Source organism: Megascapheus bottae, chromosome X (genome assembly GCF_031878675.1).
Source record: "Megascapheus bottae isolate mThoBot1 chromosome X, mThoBot2.hap1, whole genome shotgun sequence".
NCBI lineage: Eukaryota > Metazoa > Chordata > Mammalia > Rodentia > Geomyidae > Megascapheus > Megascapheus bottae.
In genome coordinates, this window is record NC_143547.1 from 100,105,904 (window position 1) to 100,120,281 (window position 14,378).

General features: G+C 33.7%; 1 pseudogene; it reads left to right on the top strand.

Annotated features, from left to right (window-relative positions):
* Positions 1-12,718: 12,718 nt before the first annotated feature.
* LOC150041651 (small ribosomal subunit protein uS5-like) lies at positions 12,719-13,533 on the top strand (annotated as a pseudogene).
* The last annotated feature ends 845 nt before the right edge of the window (positions 13,534-14,378 follow it).

A 14,378-nucleotide genomic window follows, 5' to 3' on the forward strand; every position in this document is an offset into this window, starting at 1 on the left:
CTGTAATCCCAGCTACTCAGAAGTTTGAGATCTGAGGATCATGGTTTTGAGACAGTCAGGGTTAAAAAGTCTGTAACATTTATCTCCAATTAACCACTCAAAAACTGGAAGTGGAGCTGTGCTTTGATGTGGAAGAGTGCTATCTATGAGTGAAGGAGCTTTGGTATAGCTCCTGGCCCCAAGTTCAAGCCCCACAAATGAAAAATAAATCTTTTCTCCTCAAACTCATGTTGATAATTTCTTTTTTTAACTGTCTACATAATTAGATTTCTTCAATTACTCTCTACCCTTTGTTAATCCATTTTTTATTTAACCACTTCTTATGTTTTTGCAGATTCAAACACACCATTCCTTTAGCCATATGTGATTTCCACTCATTCTCAATCATCTCTCTTGACTGCTGATAATATTTTCTATTTGAGCAAAGGCAATTGTTTACATATTGCTGTGTGTTTCCACCTAGGGTAATAAAAGTTTTGAATCTTATACTTTCTTTACCAAAATGAAAATAATCATAGTTATGTCCTGACCTTATATATGTAATTGTAACCCATCTGTACACACATTTACAATTACAGAAGAAAGAATAAAATAACACTTCCTACTAGAAAATTAATATTAAATTTCTAATGGCTACTACAATATTAAATTTCTTCTGAGTGTGGGGCCATGCATATGTGCACACTCACTAGCCTTTGCACTTCTCTGTTATCTAGTTCCCCTGAACTCTTGTTCTAAAAAAACCTGTCAGATGCTCTTTTCTAACTCTTCTGTTTTGTCTTTCTGATTATGTATTGATTCATCTTCTTCTGAACCCGGATGTCATTTGTGAATTTCAAATCATATACCAGAATTTCCCTGAACTTGGCTTATAAAAAATAAAAACACTTCTTTTCAAAAAAGATCTTGTAGCTATGAAAAAACATGGAAAATACACACAAATGCAACTTTGCAACACAGCTCATTACAAACTAAGTAATTAAAGTTGAAAATGGAAGGAAGTATTTGTTGTCCTGAGATGCTTGATAACTATTCATCAAGAATCATGGGACAATCAGTCATGAAATGAGAATTCCTTAATTTTTGAGAATCTCAAAGAATGTATTATATACCTGTATTTTTCAGTCTTACTATCAAATCTACTTATATTCTTTCCTTCTCGTAATACAAGGTTTAACACATGAAATTGTCATAGTAGTTTTACTGGGGTATTATTACTGATTTTATTTCAACGCCATGAGATGACCAGGATGGCCAACTCGATGCAATTGTTTTTGAAGCTTCAGATAGTCCATTATTCCTTTAGGAGTCATTTTAGAGAGACATATTAGATTATGAATTTAGAATACAATAAGCTTTGTCACTTATGTTATATAAATTCATATCTCAGAAAGAAAAAAGCTGAAAAAATGATAACCAGTATAAAAACAAGAAGGGTATGAGGATACAAATTAAACAGCATACTTTCTGCAAAGCAAATGTTTCCTCATCTTGCACTGATTCTCTGATGACTAGCATAAACTCCATAAATCATTATAGCCATGGTAATGTAAGAGTAAATGTTCCATACTGTTTAACACTTCCCAAATTATTTAGATAAGGAGAAAACTGCAACACAGAATACTATCACATATCATATCATATTCTCTTTCTTTTATTAACAGTTGTTTTAGTTTATTTATGGAAGTTCTTTTATTAGAAGTTGTATCCTTATGACTTATAGCATCCAAGTAACACACTGATAATTTGCTACTATGTTTTATAGTCATTTTCAAAGGCACACTTTTTTAGAATCTGAGAAATCTAGGATGCCTAAGTATTCCAGATCATAATCAAAATTTAAGTTAATTGAAATGAGAAAGGAAAATTCTAGATATGTTAATGTACTTCAAATTTACAAAATATAAATATATGTATATGTATGGCAGTGTATAACATTTCTTAATAATTGGACATTACTAGCATAGACCAATCTTTAAATCACCTTTAGTTGTTGTACAATTACATAGAAAATCCTCATGCTCCAAAGATATAGAGGCTAATACAGTTTAAGTGTGTATGGCAGTTCTGGACCCATGAGGTATTCAGGTTTATGCTGGAGAGGTCATTCAATAGGGCTTAGAAAATGTATCACTTGGGAGATTTAGATGGAATAGTACTTGGTTCTGACTTAGGGCTGTAAATAGTACCACTTTTCCAGTGAAGCAGAAAAAAAAGAACACTCAGAAAGAGCTTGCCTCAATGGTAAGGAATAATTTCTCCAGTAAAATTAACAAATTGAAAATACGAAAGAAGAATAATCTGTTTCATTCTAAATTAAATGCATCACACAACTAAGATATTCGCATAAAGTCAGAACTATCCACAAACAAAAAATTAAAATTCACAAGATTTGCCATCCAATAAATATTTCTTTGGCATGAAGATAAGTGTGAGTTATGCAGAATGTATACTGTCCATTTTGTGCTACCATAAAGATTAAAAAATTGAAAGCAAATGATGTTAATAAAGAATGATTGCATTTATATTATCAAAAAATTTCAAAAAATTCAAAAACATGGGACTGGGATAGAAGAGAGGAGAAAGATGGAAGGGATGACACTGATCGAGATGCATTGTGATTCGTAGTTTGAATTGAATCTCTTTAGGAAAACTACTTAAAGATAATAAAGGATAAATAATTTGAAAAAAAATCACAAATCTAAGGTACTTTAATTTTTAACTGAACTATGAGGAGAATTGAGTGAAGAAAAGTACAATTTTATCATGAAATGATTTTGGAAAAAATATTGGAAAAATTTGGAAAAAATTATGTATATATATATATATATTACGAATCTGGAACCTAGGAACACTGCCATCCTGGCATAGCAACATCATACTTCTAGGATATTGAAATGAGAAAAATAAATTTCTGCTGTTTATAAGACATTTAGTCTGCTGTGTTATAGTAGCTGGAACTGATGGAACTGAAAGAAGAAAAATATATTAGGAAACACATTTTAGTACATTTGTGTAATAGACACCACTCAACAATTTAAAAAATATATTGAGATATTAACTAAGATATGGAACTAACCCAGTTATCCCTCAGTTGATGAGTGGATCAACAAGATGTGGTATTTATACACAATGGAATACTATGCTGCTGTCAGAAAGAATGACACCGCGCCATTTGTAAGGAAATAGAAAGACTTGGAAAAAATCATATTAAGTGAAGTAAGCCAGACTCAATGGTTTCCCTCATTTGTCATAATCAGTAGAAACTTTTGGTTCTCCTAGCAGAGATTTACAATAGAACAAAATCTAGATACCTAAGGGCATATAGTATGATGCTAAATGAAAGGAACCCCAGGATATAGAAACAAAAGCCATATAATGAGTGATTGTTGTCCATAATGTACTATGGTATCTCTCATTTCTTTTGCTGTCCCTTGGTTATCTCATATTGTTACAATATTTCACCTTGTTATCTGATATATTTCATATATGCTTAATTGGTTATTTGAAATTGGATAGGGAAGGGTGGAAATCAAGATAAGCGGGGTGGAGGAAAGGGGGGGGGGAGAATGGGGACCATGACATTAGAAAGAGTATCAGTGTTTGTGTAGTAATGCACTTTCTATCTGGTGAATATAATGTAACCCTTCTATTAATTACAGTAAAATATATAGAAAAAAAACTATGGAGACATGTCAATAGCAGTAGAGAACTATGAGAAAAATGAGCACCAGTCTCAGAATTCAAATGTCAGTACTGGCATAATAAATACATACATGCATACATACATACACTCATTGACTATGTTGATAGATGCTTCAGCATGGATAATTCACAATATGAATGTACAAGTGAAAGTAGTAAACAACAAAGATTTCATAATGTATATTTTCTTTTATAAACAAAATAAAAAAATCGAAAGAAATCCCAGTGTGGTTCCCTGGGGACTACAGACAAATGAATTGATGGTTAAATCATTTATGGTGTGAATATAATTTACGATTTGTATATTATTCTTTCTTGACCATGTTTTACACATGTTACTGGGATTTATTACATCATTCTTCCATTTTGGAACAGGTGATAGGCTTGATTTCTGATTTTTTAAAGTAGCTTCCAACATGTTATTTATTTGTAGTTCAGACATAGCTTTGTTTGTGTTATTTCAAGAGCAGTAGGATATTGTACTAGATTCATGAAACAATTTTCTTTTAGTTTTTGCTTTTCTCCTTTATGCCACTATTATTTGGACTTGTCTATCAGACATAATATTTCATTCATTTTTTTTCTTTCTTTTAATTTTTTATTGTAATTAATAAAAGGGTTACATGATATTTGCCAGATAGAAGGTGCATTAATTCACATACATTGATACCCTTTCACATGTCTTGGTACCCATTACCCTCCCCCCCACCCCCCCAATATTTCATTCATTTGAAGCTGGGTGTTTAGTTCTTGTCTGCTTGTTTTTTGTGCGTCTTCTCTTCCCTCAAGTCCATAAATGCAGATTTTTTTCCTTTCCAATGTCCAGCACAGTTAGTGCTTAATGACCATTCATTGATGTTTTAAGTTTCAGTTTAAATTATTGATTTAAATGTAAATTATATAAAAAATAGACAAATAATATTTGGATGTCAATATTTATCAAATCATGAACACATGTGTAACTATATTCAAGTCTACTAATATCACAGAAGCCCTGTGCCTGTAATTATTTATCATGTGGTCAACCTAAATATTTCCTACTCATTTCATATATGTGAAATCAATGAGTTCTTCTTATTTTGTTTATGGATTATTTTCACTAAATATTATGACTGGAAGGATCATCTACATTATTGCATGAAGCAGTAATTCATAAGTTTTCATTGTTGTATACTTTTACATTGAATGGCTAACTGTAGCACAGATATTGGGGTGAGTCAGACTTCCATAACAGAGAAAGTCAACTTAAGTGTAAAAGCCCTCATTTTTGGATTGGAAAGAAGCTATAGAAGAGCAGAAAATCTCATAGAAAGCAGAGAGGGAAGGTATTCTCTATCAGACTGTCTACTTTAATTTTTATTCTTCTATCAGACTATTTTAACTTTTATTCTTCTAAGCCACAAGGCTATTAAGTGATGACTCCCACATGCTAGGCTGGTATCCCTTCTTTAGGTAATCATCTTTGGAAACCCCTTCATAGATACTCACAGAGGTATCCATTCCTAATATCCGAATCACCTCCTATTCAAAAAGTTGACTATCAAGATTTTTAAACACAATTTCATTCTGTGTCAATTTGACACAAGCTTGAGGTTAATGACATCTCCTACTGCAAAATGCACTCAATCTCTAAAAATCTTTCCAGTCTTAGTGACAATATGTTTACAAATTTCCCCATGAAACTCAAGGCAAAGTCTTAGTTTGTGAATTCCATTAAATTTAAAAGCTCACATTACATTTTTCCAAAATACATATTTCATTCTAAAATGGCATAATTGGACCATAGATTAGAAGAATCAGGCCAAAAAAAGAATAAATGCTAACAGGGAAAACATTAAATCCTATATCCCTGAATCTAGCATCAGGAACAGATGCTATTTTGATGAGAGCTTCCAAGGATTTGAACAGCCTAAGTCTCTGTGCCACTTGCCTCTATGGCCCACATGGTCTCTATCTTTCAATACTCCTCCTTGCTGCCTGCAGATTTCCTCAGCATACATTCAGTGTTGATAACAAGTCTAACTTCCTGAGGTTTCCTCTACTTCACCCTTATAACTTCATAAATAAACAATTCAGAACCTGTCTGTAGGTATTCCAAACTGGCCAGACATTGCCTGGCCTCTCAGATATTTTTTTTTGCCAGTCCTGTGCTTTGACTCAGGGCCTGAGCACTGTCCTTGGACTTTCTCAAGGCTAGGCTAGAGCTCTATCACTTGAGTCTCAGCACCACTTCCAGGTTTTTCTATATATGTGGTACTGAGGAATCGAACCTGGGTCTTTGCGCATGCTACACAAGCATTCTACCACTAGGCCAAAGTCCCAGCCCTCTCAGATATTTTTAAAAATATAAAATTGTTCTCACATTAACAAATGCCTTAACTTATATTTATATTTTATATAATATAATGTATTTGTATATATATATTATATACTTAACACTTTTTGGTGTGGTAAGAACAATTAGCATCTTGTTTTAGAATTCCTAAAAATTATGATACATCTGAATCATACATTCAATTTTAGTAGCTCATGCCTATTTTCCAATAGGGTTGTTACATTTTATATTCCCACCACCAATTAGTGACATTTCCTTTTGTTCTTGAAAGTACTTTAAATTGATAGCTTTTAACACTTTTAGACAGTCTACTGATTTGTAGTAAAACCTACATTTTATTTCAATTTATATTGACCAGATTATTGGTGACATTGAGAATCTTTGAAGGTGAATAATTTTACACCCCTTTTGTGATGAGCCTTCATCATTTTCCTACTTTATTGCTTAATATTTTATAGCTGATTTGTGGAGATCTTTACATATTTTGGAGGTATCAATGGTGTCAGTTATATATGTTCACTTATTTCTTAATATTTTGTACCTATTTTATTTTTAATTTTGCTGCCTAAAACAGTTATATTTCCATTCTGTCCTCAGATTCTTTTGCTGAGTCAATGCAGTTGCAAAATAAATACAATGTGTCTTTCTGGAATGGCATACCTTTATTAAGTTTTGTAATGCAAGGTGCTTTTGACATCATATTGTTTATATTAGGAGGGAGTGATGGTATGGGAGTAAATGCCTGCATATTATATTATGATTGATCTACTGTGTATTCATGTAGATACAAATGAATACAATATTAATTTGAACTCTTTTTATTATTAACGTTTCAAGAATGATTTTGAATAAATCCACATGCTACAAAAATAGGTTTCAGCAATAAAAAAAATTGAGGTTGTGACACTCTATTTAGTTTTGTTCATCACATTTACCACAATGTGATTTTATACATCAGAAAAGTGAAATCCAAAAATTTTTATTTCACCTAGGCATCAGTGAGGTAGTTCCTATTTCATCAAAAGAATTTTTTTTGCCAGTCCTGAGCTTGAGCTCAGGGCCTGAGCCCTGTCCTTGGACTTTCTCAAGGCTAGAGCTCTACCACTTGAGCCCCAGCACCACTGCTAGCTTTTCTCTATGTATGTGGTAGTAGGACTTGAACCCGGGTCTTTGTGCATGCTGGGCCAACATTCTACCACTAGGCCAAACTCCTGGCCCCAAAAGAATTTTTATGAAAATAAAGCGATTTGAAAAAGAATTCTGAAACATTGTACTTAAAAAGTTTTAAGAAGGTTTTGTCTTTTTCTGTTCCCTAATTCTATTCTTACTGGATATATGACCTTGTTAAAATACTGCTGGGTAAATCCTTGCTGTGCAAAATATGATCCGTGAATCAGCAGCATCAGTTTCACCTGAATAATTGAGAAAAATACAGCAACTAGCACAGCAAAGTATTACCCTTTATATTTCTGTGAAGTTTTCTGTAAGATAGCTAAAGATCCCAATGAAAAATGCAAATTGGGATCTGTATTTCATCTTCTATTTATGAATTTTAGAAAATGGTATAGTTACAACTATATTTTATTAACAAATGCAGAAGATATGAAGCCTCTGTTCAAGAGGAAGGGAAGGGTGACCTTCTAATGATTACTATCCATAATGTTCTCAAAAAGTGAAAAATCAAGTTCATTAAGAACATTCTCTAGGTCCCTTATTATAATATAAAATGAATGTTTACTTGTCTTTGCTTGAAATACAACTTTTATTTTGAAGTATAATGTATGAAAATCAATATTCAGATAACTCTAACAATATGAGATTAACCAAAGGACAAAACAAGAGAAGATAAAAAAACATAGTACACCTGGTATATTGTATATACATTTATTTGTTTATTTGAAATAGGAATGGGCCGGGGGGAGGGGAAGATGATTGGGAGGGGCTGTGGGAAGGGAACTGGGTACAAAAGCATGAGAAGGGGTATCAATGTGTGAGAAGTAATGTACCTATTATCTGGCAAATGTAACTGCAAACCCTCTACGTATTACCCCAACAATAAAAAATTTTTAAAAAGGAAAATGAATATTCAGTTTTTATATACATTTTGTCTTATGATTTCAGTAGCTTTTTACATAGAACTAGTTCCTGACTTCCCTGTCTGTAATTCTGGTTTTGAATATGTGTTGGGGAATTCTTCAAGCCTATAAATGTCATAAAAATAATAGTGAAAGTAGTCCTTGAGGGAAACGCCATAATATTGGTAATGCTATTTTAGTATATTCAAAATTCAATGGGAGCGCAGAAGAGCCATGGGTTTGTATTTATTAAATAAAATCTGCTGATATGATGGAATATATTATGGTCACTATATTTTGTAACACCACAGTGTTGTGGTGTTGCATGACACTACAAGAACACTTCCTGACTTCTAAGTGCCTGCACCCTCAGAAAATAAGCCAGACTTAAGTAAGGCACTGAATTTTTTACAGTATTACTGTAAAAGTTATTCTCTTGGGGAAGCACAACATTTATTTGTATTTGCTGGTATGAAAGAATAACAAGTAACCATAACACAGAGGTGAAAAAAGCAGTTTTGTTATTGTCTTGTCTTAGATAGGTCACTTACTCACATTCTGAAAAAGAGACTTCATTAGAGATGTTTCTTTCTCTTTTGCTCTGGCTTATATTGGTGGTGCAGAGGCTTGAACTCAGGACTTTCTGTTTCATAAGCAACAGCTACTATATAGCTTATGCCGGGCCAACAGGGTGCTTTCTGTTAGTTACATTTTTCTGAGAGTAGCATCTTCTTTTTCTCTAGGACCCGTCTTGGATGTTGATTTTCCTACATCTGCCTCCCACATAGCTTGTTCTTTGAGATAAGGTCTTGCTAACTTTTGCCCTTAGGCTTCAAACTGTGATACTCCTATCTCTGACTCCTAAGAAGCTGAGGTTATGATATGATTTGCATTACCTCACCTAAAGCCCTTTGAGATATTTCTGCTATGAAACTTAAATAACTTCAGTCAAAATGGAATGAATGCAATACAAAATTACAGGGAACCTATTTTAATGAACTAAATCTTAAGATGATGGTAATTTATAATGATAAAATTGTACAAATTTATTGAATTCAATTATTACAAATTTTCAGGTCAGTTGATAATGAAACTGAAAAAATGTGATATCCATAAATCCATATAGAACTAAACAGTGTGATACAGGAGTTTTGCAAGGAAATTCATACATGAAAAATTATCCAAACTACCTTGCAGCTGATACTAAAATGAAATAGTAACAAGTCATTTCATTTTCATATGTAATTAGATTATGCAAATATCATTCACACGTATAGCTATATCTATTTTCCAACAGAGTATATACAAACCCAAATTAAGAATTACTAAAATATCCCTGGGTGAAATTATGGGGCAGACAAGGCCAAATGATATGTGCGTGTGTGTGTGCATGTGAGAGAGACAGAGACAGAGACAAAGACAGAGACAGAGGCAAGAGACTGTTGGAGAAAACTAATCAGTTTAAAAGTCCCTCCAAAAATGCCAACACTTTCCAAATTGTAATAACTTCAAAAAATTCGATTACCATTGGAAATTGAATAAGTATTCATGAAGTACTGTAAAATTTAAACAAGCAGAATCTATTTCATTTCTTCATTTATGTATTCCTTCAACAGGGAAGATGAGAAACAGTGCTACCATCTGATAGAACATATAACTAATAAAATGAGTCTGAATTTTTTATGGCTTCTTGAGAGAAAATATTTGGTTTGTTTCTATATATTGTTTTATACTGATCAGCAATTACAGTTCCTTGATGTTTACTAGTCCTTGAAATGATTGTTTTCTTAATCTCCTCAGACAAGTAGGGATATTATCTATTAGTTCTCATTTCATTGTTTTCAAGCTGTGGAAATTGTAGAGACTGTAAGTCACTTTGTTGGTTTTATAAAAATAATGGAAATATTTTAAAAATATTAAACACAGTATTTTTTTATAAATAACCCCAAGTGTTTATCTATAATCTACAAAGGAGAGATATCCAGAGATACTGTTGTAAGTAGGAAAGATTATACTGGACTAACAATTGTAACCGAGTTCCAGCCATACATCAACTATTACTGAACTTCAAAGACTTTTTCTGTAAATTCGGCTATGATTAACACCAGCAATCTTAGAAAAAAATTATGAAGGACAAGTGATAAAATACATAAAAGTACAATACTTATGATGGTCATACACTATAGGCAGTGTATTCAAGTGATATAAAATTTCATTTTGTTGGTTTCCTTTAATTGTTCACTAACTACAGTACTGAGATCTTTAGTTATAGAGTAAGACATAGTGGAAAATGTTGTTTGCATTTTTAGCTCAGTCCGTAGTACCTGTGTAGCATTGAGCAAATGTTTTCTCTCATCTAGACACATATTTCTTGCTTGAAAACTAAATGAGTTGTGGCCAGGCACAGTGGCTCATGCCTGTAATCCTGGAAACACTGGAGGCTGAGATCTGAGGGTTCAAAGCCATCCAGGGCACAAAAGGACCAGGGACTCTTATCTCCAATTAACCTCTAGAAAATGGGAAGTGGGGCTTGGCTCAAGGGTAGAGTGGCAGATATGAGCTGAAGAGCTCATGGACAGTGCCACGTGACCCATAAACACACACACACACACACACACACACACACACACACAAACACACAGACACACACACACACACACACACACACACAAACCTAAATGAGTTGTATAGGAATAGTAATATTTGAGCTATCTCAGTTGTAGAATAGTTAATTCAAGTGTATCTTTATGAAAGAGCTTATTATTTGACACCAATAAATTGTTAACTTTTGGCTGAATGATCTAGGTTATTGTTTTTTCATTCTGTATTTTCTTCCCTGTGCAGTCACTTTTGAAAGTACTGAAGAGATTCCTTGTACTGAATTCAGTTCTGAAATATATTCACACTGTTGTAATAGACCCCCTTGTATTATTACTCTACAGATAAGTTAAATTATTTTAAAAATGAAATATCTGTTAACTACTGTACCTTACATATGATTCTTCCCTTGATTTTTTTTATGATAAAAGGATCACTTTTCAATGTAAGTATTGAAATTTCTAACAGTTGACCTTAAGAATATTTTTCCCCTTGAGTATGGGTCAATTTTTCTTAAGGAGGGTAAGAGTGGCCATATTTCTTTCCAGGTCGAACTTGATTTTATACCTGGTTCAGTTTATTCTGGGGGGTTATGGAGTAAATGGATATTTACATACTTATTCTTTGTGGAACCCTGTACCCCTAATATCATTTTGGAGTACTTAGAATACTATATCTATAATTAAACTAATTTATGGTCATGAGAAAATTAATAACTGACTCAAGTCTTTGTGTATCCATCTGTAACACATTCTTAAGACCATTGAAAATATTAAGTAGGATACTGCAGTTGAAGTTCCCTCAAATAATAGATTATAAACTAGTGTTCAAGTCTTTGCTTCTTTCTGCTCTTTGAGGACATCTCGTGATTTCACTGGCTGCTTGCTGATAATCCAAATATTTTCTCCATACTTATGGAGAATCTGGTATCAAAAATAAGTTTACATGTAGCCTCCAAATTTCATTTTGGTCTATCTATAAGAGAACATTCAGAGTACTCTCATATCAAAATTAAGTTGAATTAAGATTTTTCTTTTTTTCCTAGTCTATTCATATATGAAATAAACCTGGCAGTAAAGGTTAATGGAAAGCTTCCCCACAAGGAAAAGGAACTGAGAAGATTTTGTATAATCTACAACTTGGTATATCCAGTTATTTATTAATTAGAATTCTTCATTATATTAATCATACTCTTTAGAAATAAGGATATCATTTTTGTTATGAGACTTAGGTGTTTTTATCTTCCATAGTCATAAAATGTGCAGGGAAAGGACAATATTAGAAAATTGAAAGAAGATACATTTATTCTTCGCAATATACCAATATGCCAACTTATATTACACTTTGATTTCTTAGAGCACAACAGAATATTATATCAAAAGCAGAAATTCCTATGAAGATCGTAAGAAAGTTTCAGTTACACTTTCATATATCTACAGTGTCATATGACAAAATGAAAAATGTAAATAATACAGTTAGTTCTCTGAAAGACAATCATTAGAATCCATCTTATTTTATTATGATATATTTATGCCAGTGAAAACCAGGTTTTAGTTTTGAAGAGTTGTAAATCAACATATGATTTGGGTTGAAATGATCATGGATGGTTTTAGCAACACAGAATGTGATGATATGTCTATAATGTCTCTCTGATGGAACTGTTATTTCTTATTTAATTAACACTACCTAGGGTTGTTATACTCTCATTATACCTGGATCTTTGAGGGCTATGCATTGTAAATTCCATAGTGTCTGAGATGTTACTGGATACTTGAGGGTGACATTTGGTTTGTCAGTAGCAGCAAGGTAAAGTGTTTATTAATAAACATGGGAAAATGATTCATTTGTAATGAGTGTGACATGTTAGGGCTTTTTTCATTCTACCCCCAAAGTATAGGGAACACAGAAAAGTAAAACAATCAAGATAAAAACAGAATTTGAGTACGAAAAATATCGTTCTAATTCAGAAAATGTTTTTGCTTCTTATTCTCTAAGAAAGCACCAAATGGCAGATGATGCCAGAGCAGCTGGAGGGCCTGGAGGAAAGTGGGTGTAGGGAGGGGGGAAAGTCACCCCAGTCAAGGAAGGCTGTGGTGTCTTCCTAGGAGGATTCAATCGGTGCCTCCAGGGGCAGGGCCAACATGGTGGCCATGATAGAGCCTGAGAACATGGTTCAGGGCTCATGGAGACAAGAGTGAAGACAAGGAATGGATCCTCATCACCAAACTTCACCTGCCTGGTCAAGGCCATGAAGATGAAGTCTTTGGAAATCTATCTTTTCTTCCTGCCCAGCCAGGAGTCTGAGATTATTGACCTACTGGGGAAGATGAGGTGTTGATTATGTCCTTGGAGAAACATCCAGTGCTGGCCAGCGCACCAGGGTCATTGGTGACTGACTACAATAGCCATGTGGATCTGGGTGTAAGTCCTTCAGGGAGGTTGCCACTGAAGTCTTAGGAGATATCATCTTGGCCAAGTTCTCCATTGTCCCTGTTTGGAGAGGCTCTTGGGGGAACAAGATTGGCCAGCTCCACACTGTCCCATGCAAGTGACAGGCCACTGTGGTTCTGTGGTGACGTGCCTCATCTCTGCCCTCTGAGGAACTGGGATCATTTCTGCTTCTGCCTCCATGAAACCCTTGGTAATGGCCAGTGATGATGACTGATCCACCTTAGCCACCTGCTGTACTGCTATTTTGGGCAAGTTCACCAAGGCCACTTTTGATGCCATTTCCACGACCTTCCTGTGTTCACCAAATCTCCTTACCAGAATTCAGAGACCCATCTTTGGGAACTCAACACCAGAGTTTCCTTAAGGTGAACAAGGCTATAGTTATGGCTACAACATATGATTTTTAGAATAATAAGGTGACTTCAGGCTGTTAAAAATAGAATAATACTTCAGACACAGAAAATAATGTAGAAATTATAACACCCACATACACATCACTGAAAATAAGCATGTTAATATGTTGCATATTCATTTCAAAGGGATTACTTAAGAATATAATTTCTGAGCTGCATTTACATTTCACCTAGTTTATGACTTTTGAATGCCTTCCTAGGAGTAACCATTTATTCAAAGATAGTGAATATTCATCAGAGGTATAGCTGTTTTTCAAATCCTGTAATGGCTACGCCTAACATTTGAAATGCATGTACTTAAACTCTATATCTAATTAGTATCCTGTTCTATATATAAGTCTTCAGGAGAATTAAGTCTAAGACTCTCATTATATCTTCTATTCTTGGTATGTCCATTATTTTACATTGCCCTTGACCTACCCAAATATGTGATCATATTATTTTTGTCATGCATTTATTGTTTTAATATAAAGATGCTGTCCACTGAGTTAGTTATTTAAGTCAGATAATGAGTACATTTTTTGAACAACATCATCCTTTCCCACCCTCTTTCTAAGTTCTTTCCTCCTACCCCTACTCACAAGTTTTATAGTTCATTTTGAACATATTGTCTGTGAGTACCACTGCTGCATTTGTTCACCCTTTCTCCAACCATTTGTGTGTCCTCTCCTTATCCTTCCCTAAACAGAAAAAATGAACAAGCAAGACAAATGGATAACAAAATAAAAACAGCACCAAAGAAAAAAGTCTCTTGTACTTCCTGGAGTTCAGTTTAATATTTCAATAAATATTTTATATGAT